The sequence below is a fragment of the Schistocerca americana genome, chromosome 4 (assembly GCF_021461395.2).
Source record: "Schistocerca americana isolate TAMUIC-IGC-003095 chromosome 4, iqSchAmer2.1, whole genome shotgun sequence".
NCBI classification, from domain to species: Eukaryota; Metazoa; Arthropoda; class Insecta; order Orthoptera; family Acrididae; genus Schistocerca; species Schistocerca americana.
The window spans coordinates 598,280,692-598,290,038 of record NC_060122.1 but is presented as its reverse complement, the minus strand read 5'-3'; positions in this window follow the sequence as shown (position 1 = coordinate 598,290,038).

Genomic DNA, 9,347 nt, shown 5'->3' with positions numbered 1-9,347 from the left:
TGTTCTCATTTCTACCACTTCTCATTACCTTCGTCTTCCTCCGATTTACTCTCAAACCATACTGTGTACTCATTAGACTGTTCATTCCGTTCAGCAGATCATTTAATTCTTCTTCACTTTCATCAGCAATGTCATCAGCTAATCGTATCATTGATATCCTTTCACCTTGTATTTTAATTCCAGTCCTGAACCTTTCTTTTATTTCCATCATTGCTTCCTCGATGTACAGATTGAAGAGTAGGGGCGAAAGGCTACAGCCTTGTCTTACACCCTTCTTAATACGAGCACTTCGTTCTTGATCGTCCACTCTTATTATTCCCTCTTGGTTGTTGTACATATTGTATATGACCCGTCTCTCCCTATAGCTCACCCCTATTTGTTTCAGAATCTCGAACAGCTTGCACCATTTTATATTGTCGAACGCTTGCCATGTCGACAAATCCTGTGAAGGTGTCTTGATTTTTCTTTAGCCTTGCTTTCATTATTAGCCGTAACGTCAGAATTGCCTCTCTCGTCCCTTTACTTTTCCTAAAGCCAAACTGATCGTCACCTAGCGCATTCTCAATTTTCTTTTCCATTCTTGTGTATATTATTCTTGTAAGCAGCTTCGATGCATGAGCTGTTAAACTGATTGTGCGATAATTCTCGCACTTGTCAGCTCTTGCCGTCTTCGGAATTGAGTGGATGATGCTTTTCCGAAAGTCAGATGGTGATGGCCCTTTTTAGAGATGTCCATTCCTCTTCAACTGTACCGCCTACTGCGCTATTCCTTATTGCTGTATCTATAGCGTTAGAGAACTTCAAACGTATCTCGTCATTCCTTTGTACTTCCGTATCCCACTTCTTTGCGTATTGATTCTTCCTGACTAATGTCTTGAACTTCAGCCTACTCTTCATCACTACTATATTGTGATTTGAGTCTATATCTGCTCCTGGGTACGCCTTACAATCCAGTATCTGATTTCGGAATCTCTGTCTGACCGTGATGTAATCTAATTGAAATCTTCCCGTATCTCCTGGCCTTTTCCAAGTATACCTCCTCCTCTTGTGATTCTTGAACAGGGTATTCGCTATTACCAGCTGAAACTTGTTACAGAACTCAATTAGTCTTTCTCCTCTTTCATTCCTTGTTCCAAGCCCATATTCTCCTGTAACCTTTTCTTCTACTCCTTCCCCTACAACTGCATTCCAGTCGCCCATGACTATTAGATTTTCGTCCCCCTTTACATACTGCATTACCCTTTCAATATCCTCATACACTTTCTCTATCTGTTCATCTTCAACTTGCGACGTCGGCATGTATACCTGAACTATCGTTGTCGGTGTTGGTCTGCTGTCGATTTTGACTAGAACAACCCGGTCACTGAACTGTTCACAGTAACTCACCCTCTGCCCTACCTTCCTATTCATAACGAATCCTACACCTGTTATACCATTTTCTGCTGCTATTGATATTACCCGATACTCATCTGACCAGAAATCCTTGTCTTCCTTCCACTTCACTTCACTGACCCCTACTATATTTAGATTGAGCCTTTGCATTTCCCTTTTCAGATTTTCTAGTTTCCCTACCACGTTCAAGCTTCTGACATTCCACGCCCCGACTCGTAGAACGTTATCCTTTCGTTGATTATTCAATCTTTTTCTCATGGTAACCTCCCCTTTGGCAGTCCCCTCCCGGAGATCCGAATGGGGGCTATTCCGGAATCTTTTGCCAATGGAGAGATCATCATGAAACCTTTTCAATTAGAGGCCACATGTCCTGTGGATAAATGTTACGTGTCTTTAATGCAGTGGTTTCCATTGCCTTCTGCATCCTCATGTCGTTGATCATTGCTGATTCTTCCGCCCCTAGGACAAGAGAGTGCCCTGAACCTCTATCCGCTCCTCCGCCCTCTTTGACAAGGCCGTTGGCAGAATGAGGCTAACTTCTTATGCTGGAAGTCTTCGGCCGCCAATGCTGATCATTTATCAAAATTTAGGCAGTGGCGGGGATCGAACCCGGGACCGAAGACGTTTTGATTATGGATCAAAGACGCTGATTATCCACTGATGTCACAAACTAGGTTTACTTTCCGACGTAAACGAAAACGCGAGAACTGTGGCTATTAGATATTAAATTAACACGCAGAAACTCAAGAAAATAAACTATTAAAGCACACAGATGATATTATAAGATTCGCTCCTGGTTATATAACGTAAAAGTCACAAAATCGGTTAGTTCCATGTTGCTGTTTGTGTCTCGGCAGGTTACTGCTGTCTGATGTTTCTGTGAATCATTACTGTAAAACCAAGAAGATATTTTTTCGTAATATTTTTTACAGGCGTAGGAATCTGTTGTTATCATTACACTACATGTGCAGCCCGTATGTTCAACGATGTAAAATCTTATTACGCCTATCCTAATATAGAGAATTGTGTATTGTAAATGTAACGAATTGTAAGTGATTGGCCACAAATGACTGAGACTTGCCAGGGCAGAAGAAATATGTCTACTGATTATATACTGAAATATCCTTTGCCAAATGTTGGAATACCTCCGGATACAAGCTGCAACTGACTCTCATAAGGAACTCTTCGATACTACAAGATGACTTTGGGGTCATCAGTGGATCTACAGACTGCTTCAAGCGGATACTACTATGTATTTTACTGTTTGTGAATGTGAGAGGTTGTCAGCTGAGAACTGTGCTTTGTATCACTGAGTCTGCTTCCACATAACTTCCCACAACAGTGACATTACTGCAACAAGCTAAAGAAAATTTTATCGTTTGTGACAAAGACACTCTCCTACCTACTTTCATCAAGTTACTACTTCCATATGTGACAGTGCTTCAGAAATGTGGGGGTTGTGTGATACAGACACTCTAACCTACTTCCTTTGTGCAACACGAACGATGTAGATTACCAATACTATTTACTACAATGCAAAATGTGACATAAACTTTCAAAGTACCCCTGTGTAGTACGTTCCCATGAGCATCGTGCACCATGGTAACCTATCCACAGGGAATCCTGTTGATTAATTCATTCACATGTTCTTGAATTTTGTAAATATATTTTACTTATACACTCCTGGAAATTGAAATAAGAACACCGTGAATTCATTGTCCCAGGAAGGGGAAACTTTATTGAAACATTCCTGGGGTCAGATACATCACATGATCACACTGACAGAATCACAGGCACATAGACACAGGCAACAGAGCATGCACAATGTCGGCACTAGTACAGTGTATATCCACCTTTCGCAGCAATGCAGGCTGCTATTCTCCCATGGAGACGATCGTAGAGATGCTGGATGTAGTCCTGTGGAACGGCTTGCCATGCCATTTCCACCTGGCGCCTCAGTTGGACCAGCGTTCGTGCTGGACGTGCAGACCGCGTGAGACGACGCTTCATCCAGTCCCAAACATGCTCAATGGCGGACAGATCCGGAGATCTTGCTGGCCAGGGTAGTTGACTTACACCTTCTAGAGCACGTTGGGTGGCACGGGATACATGCGGACGTGCATTGTCCTGTTGGAACAGCAAGTTCCCTTGCGGGTCTAGGAATGGTAGAACGATGGGTTCGATGATGGTTTGGATGCACCGTGCACTATTCAGTGTCCCCTCGACGATCACCAGTGGTGTACGGCCAGTGTAGGAGATCGCTCCCTACACCATGATGCCGGGTGTTGGCCCTGTGTGCCTCGGTCGTATGCAGTCCTGATTGTGGCGCTCACCTGCACGGCGCCAAACACGCATACGACCATTATTGGCACCAAGGCAGAAGCGACTCTCATCGCTGAAGACGACACGTCTCCATTCGTCCCTCCATTCACGCCTGTCGTGACACCACTGGAGGCGGACTGCACGATGTTGGGGCGTGAGCGGAAGACGGCCTAACGGTGTGCGGGACCGTAGCCCAGCTTCATGGAGACGGTTGCGAATGGTCCTCGCCGATACCCCAGGAGCAACAGTGTCCCTAATTTGCTGGGAAGTGGCGGTGCGGTCCCCTACGGCACTGTGTAGGATCCTACGGTCTTGGCGTGCATCCGTGCGTCGCTGCGGTCCGGTCCCAGGTCGACGGGCACGTGCACCATCCGCCGACCACTGGCGACAACATCGATGTACTGTGGAGACCTCACGCCCCACGTGTTGAGCAATTCGGCGGTACGTCCACCCGGCCTCCCGCATGCCCACTATACGCCCTCGCTCAAAGTCCGTCAACTTCACATACGGTTCACGTCCACGCTGTCGCGGCATGCTACCAGTGTTAAAGACTGCGAGGGAGCTCCGTATGCCACGGCAAACTGGCTGACACTGACGGCGGCGGTGCACAAATGCTGCGCAGCTAGCGCCATTCGACGGCCAACACCGCGGTTCCTGGTGTGTCCGCTGTGCCGTGCGTGTGATCATTGCTTGTACAGCCCTCTCGCAGTGTCCGGAGCAAGTATGGTGGGTCTGACACACCGGTGTCAATGTGTTCTTTTTTCCACTTCCAGGAGTGTAGTTCTTTAATGCATATTCTTGTAAACCTATTTTTCTCTTTGTATTTCTAACATGTTCCTACCCATAACGTTTAGAATTTTGTTCTCGTCCCATTCCTATCTGAAATGTCCCTCGGTCAAAATTCTACTTGGGGAAGGTAGTAGATATTTAAGGTGGGCGTGTCATTTCGGATTTTGTAAGTTATCCATGTGCACGTCAGAGAGAGAGCAAGTTATGTTACTGTTAAATAATCTTTCGTTTTGTTGTGGCACGATCTTTGCCTCTGTGACGTCCGATACATACTTAGTTGAAGCGTGGTAGATGATGGACATATTCAGCAGTGCTGTGTTGACTTGTCACTGTATCTGTTTGATGATGAAAGATTTATTGTAAAGGACAGCAAGGATGAATGTGATGTACATACTGTAAGGTGAAATCAAAATAAACTTTGAATAATGTTAATGTTTTTGAAGAGAAGAAGTTTGAGGTAAGACTGCAGCACTGTGCAGCTGGTTTGTCGGAATGACTACACAGCTAGTTAACCTTGTCCACTTGCTCAGAGCTGAGAGAAAGACCTTCCCCCTTCCCTGGGCCTTGCGTTATCAACTGATTAAGCTGTTTGGTTTTTGGTTTTTATAAAAATTCACAGTTAACATTGTACCCTTTTCAAATCATTGTTCACTTTGTTAAGCATGCTATTGTTCAGACTAATGTTGTCTGTGAAGATGACGCGAAATTTTACTCTATCTTTTTGAATACACACTTCACTCAAAAATCGTTTTCTTGGGATATCACTTCATAGGAATTGTTTCTCTCCCATTCCCCAGGCTTTAGGAAGATTTATCATTACGCATTACCACATTGCACTATATGTATGTAACAGTTTGAAAATTGATTGGAAATTTTATTTAAAAAAAGTAATCTAGCTTAGCCGGTGCCTGCCTGCTGTTTGCTCTTGTGCTTGCAACAAATCTACAACAATGCTGTCAAGATGCGAGATAAGTAGAAATTTTTATTAGGGCCAGATAACTGTTCAGTTGCGCATTTAATATAAAGACAAGCTGTATTCAGACCAATTACAGTTAAACTCAGATTAGGTTAGCATATGAGTTTAAGTTGGATAACGGGTTGCGGGTAATACGTAGAATTTATAGAGTGGAAGGTAAATTTGGGATAATTTTCATACAGAAAAATACATATATAGTGGGGGGAGTAGAGAATATGCTGAGTAGGACGATTTTAATAATTTTTTTTATTATAATTCCACATGTATAACATAAAATTCACGGAAAATACCGAGCACTTTGCCCGGCACTTCAGCTTACAATTTCAAAATTCACTCTTGAGACAACATTTATTAGATCTATGGAAAAAAATGTACAAAATTTCATAACTGCAGCCTTCATAGATTCTGAGGAAAGGGTACATAAATTTCTAAAAACATAATTTTCAGGAAATGCAATTCGAAGTTCCACATAACGTTTTTTGTCATCAACTCTTCAGAAGGCCCCAGATTTGTGCTCGTGGTCCTCTTTCCATTCAAGGCTTATCTTCTAGTTTATTCTTTCGCCACCATGCGCGTTAAGTTCTCAGTGGACTTCCATGTCTCCGTCCAACACCAATAGCGGCCATGCAGGATCTGGCGGCCCCAATGGAGCAGGCCTGCTGGGACACACCTCTAGCAAAAAAATGATTCAAATGGCTCTGAGCACTATGGAACTTAACATCTATGGCCATCAGTCCCCTAGAACTTAGAACTACTTAAACCTAACTAACCTAAGGACAGCACACAACACCCAGCCATCACGAGGTCACCTCTAGCAAGTCGGTACCTCAAGAGCCCTCTGTCTGGCAGTCGCGGTCAGTCCATCCGCACTCGGAGCCACTTAGCGATGACTCCATAGTTCGTGCTAGTACAGCGAGCCTCATCCCAGTTCCAGTGTGATAGCTGGACTCTGCTTGTTGTTGCACCATTTGCAATGGGTCCTTCATATGTTTGGAGATTCGACAAACCCAATAAGGAGACAGCCTACATTACACAATCTACTGTTTGCTGTATTACTTTACTTGTTCATTTATCATTTCTGCTCATATTCATCTTGCCTACTGTTGGCAACACTTGTCACAGCACTCTGTAGCCCACCTCTCCTTACCACTGTGTACGATTTTCCACTCAACGTTTTTCTTACGAGGTCATCCAACTGACTCTTCAGCTGCTCTATTTTCGTCAAGATATCTTGAGTGAAATTTCCTGTCTTAAAAGTCCTTCCACTCTAAGAAAGAAGAAAATGACTTATTGCTACATAACCAACACGGATTCAGAAAATATCGCTCTTGTGCACCACAGCTAGCCCTTTATTCCCATGAAGTAATGAGCGATATCAGGTCGATTCCATATTCCTAGATTTCCAGAAGGCTTTTGGTACCGTTCCTCACAAGCGACTATTAATCAAATTGCGTGCATATGGAGTATCGTTTCAGTTGTGTGACTGGATTCGTGATTTCCTCTCAGAGAGGTCACAGTTCCTAATGATAGACGGTAAATCATCGAGTAGAACAGAAGTGATATCTGGCATTCCGCAAGGTAGTGTCATAGGTCCTCTGCTGTTCCTGATTTACATAAATGGTCTAGGTGATAATCTTAGCAGCCCCCTTAGATTGTTTGTCGATGACGCTGTAATTTATTATTCAGTAAAATCATCAGACGATCAATTCCAATTACAAAATGTTCTAGAGAGAATCTCTGTACGGAGCGACAAGTGACAATTGGCACTAAACATAGAAAAGTGCGAGGTCATTCACATGGGTACTAAAAGAAATCTGATAATTTTTGGGTATACGATAAATCGCCCAAATCTAAGGGCTGTCACTTCGACTAAATACCTAGGAATTACAACTACGAGCAACTTAAATTGGAAAGACCACATAGATAATATTGTGGGGAAGGCGAAAGAAAGACTGCGCTTTGTTGGCAGAACACTTAAAAGATTCGACAAACCCAAGCCCACTAAAGAGACAGCGTACATTACACTTGTCCGTCCTCTGCTGGAATATTGCTGGGCGGTGTGGGATCCTTGCCAGGTAGAATTGATGGAGGACACCGAAAAAGTGCAAAGAAGGGCAGCTCGTTTCGTGTTATCGCGCAAGAGGGGTGAGAATGTCACTGATATGATACGCGAGTTGGGGTGGTAGTCACTGAAACAAAGGAGGTTTTCCTTGCGGCGAGATCTATTTACGACATTTAAATCACCAACTTTCTCTTCCGAATGCGAAAATATCTTGTTGATACCCACCTACGTAGGGACGAATGATCATCATAATAAAATAAGAGAAATCGGAGCTCGTATGGAAAGATTTAGGTGTTCCTTTTCCCCACGCGCCACTCGAGAGTGGAATGGTAGAGAAGTAGTATGAAAATAGTTCGATGAACCCTCTGCCAGGCACTTAAGTGTGAATTGCCGAGTAACAATGTAGATGTAGATGTCTAACACCTTCGCCGTCCCTAAGTTCCCATCATTAGATATAAGAACTGCATCATAATTTGCAATTCTGACAACCATCGTGGAGGAAAGCATGGTTTTAGGGCATCGATTCAATATGAGTGAATTTAGAGTCTCATATGGATTCAGGGTTTTGCCGCGAATACATGTTTTTAGATATTCAGGATCGGCCAGAATATTCAGGATCGGCCAGAAATCTGTAAGAGGGCTTGACAATACCCAAGATACAATATGGAAACCTCTCCTTGCGAAAGTTTGGGTTGTTATCCCTCTGGGCCTGCAGATATTTACAAAAAAATGGTTAAAATGGCTCTGAACACTATGCTAATTAACTTCTGAGGTCATCAGTCGCCTAGAACTTAGAACTAATTAAACCTAACTAACCTAAGGACATCACACACATCCATGCCCGAGGCAGGATTCGAACCTGCGACCGTAGCGGTCACGCGGTTCCAGACTGAAGCTCCTAGAACCGCACGGCCACACCGGCCGGCAGATATTTACACCAGATAATTTGGGACAAATGATGAAGAACATATTAATCTGTATTTTTAAGGCGCTTCTTACGCGAATTTTTCGTTGAAACTTTGGGAACTTATTGTGCATGAGTTCTACTAATAAATAAAAATAAATTGAAAATTGGTCAGTTTCATGAACGTCCCCACTTAAGAAAGCTGTGCAGGAAAAAATAATTTTTTGCAGGGAAAAAAAAAAGCCGGCGGCGATCGCGGTTACTCTGCCCGGCCGGCCGGCCCCGCCCACTGCTAAACCAGAATTGCATAACGCCGCGTCCTGCAGCCGGCAGCTCCGCTTGGCTAAGTAAGCAGTTCGATCGCTAAGTGACGAATGAATAATGACCGCCCGCACCGAGACGCTCGGCAAATTGTAGGCCTCACTGATGGATGGATACTTTCCAGAACGTAATGAGTATCGGAATTTGTTCTCGTCTTCATTTATCGCCTTACAAGTAGGTCCTCTTAGACTTGCATCACTTAATAAGCTCACCGGACATATAAAGTTGCTGTTACACTGTACACCTGCCTTATACAAGTCTGCACTAGCGCCCCAAGCGAACAAATCTGGAACTGCTGACTTTTTTGTTCGCCGTATAACACGATATACCTAAGGCTGTGATCGCAGTAGCATCGATATCGGAGGATTCCGCCGACGACTGACATCGGTCAAAGACGACCGATGTTTTCAAATCATTACGTCACTACGATCGCGATCACACTGTAGCCGATCGCACTGCCCGAGCGTACTGACTTCTGACGACAGTCGGTGAAATTCAGATCAGTTCCTTTTCTTTGGTCAAATCGACCGACGTTCCGCACACGAAATATTGAGTGTGAGAAGCTGATAAGCTTAGTTCAA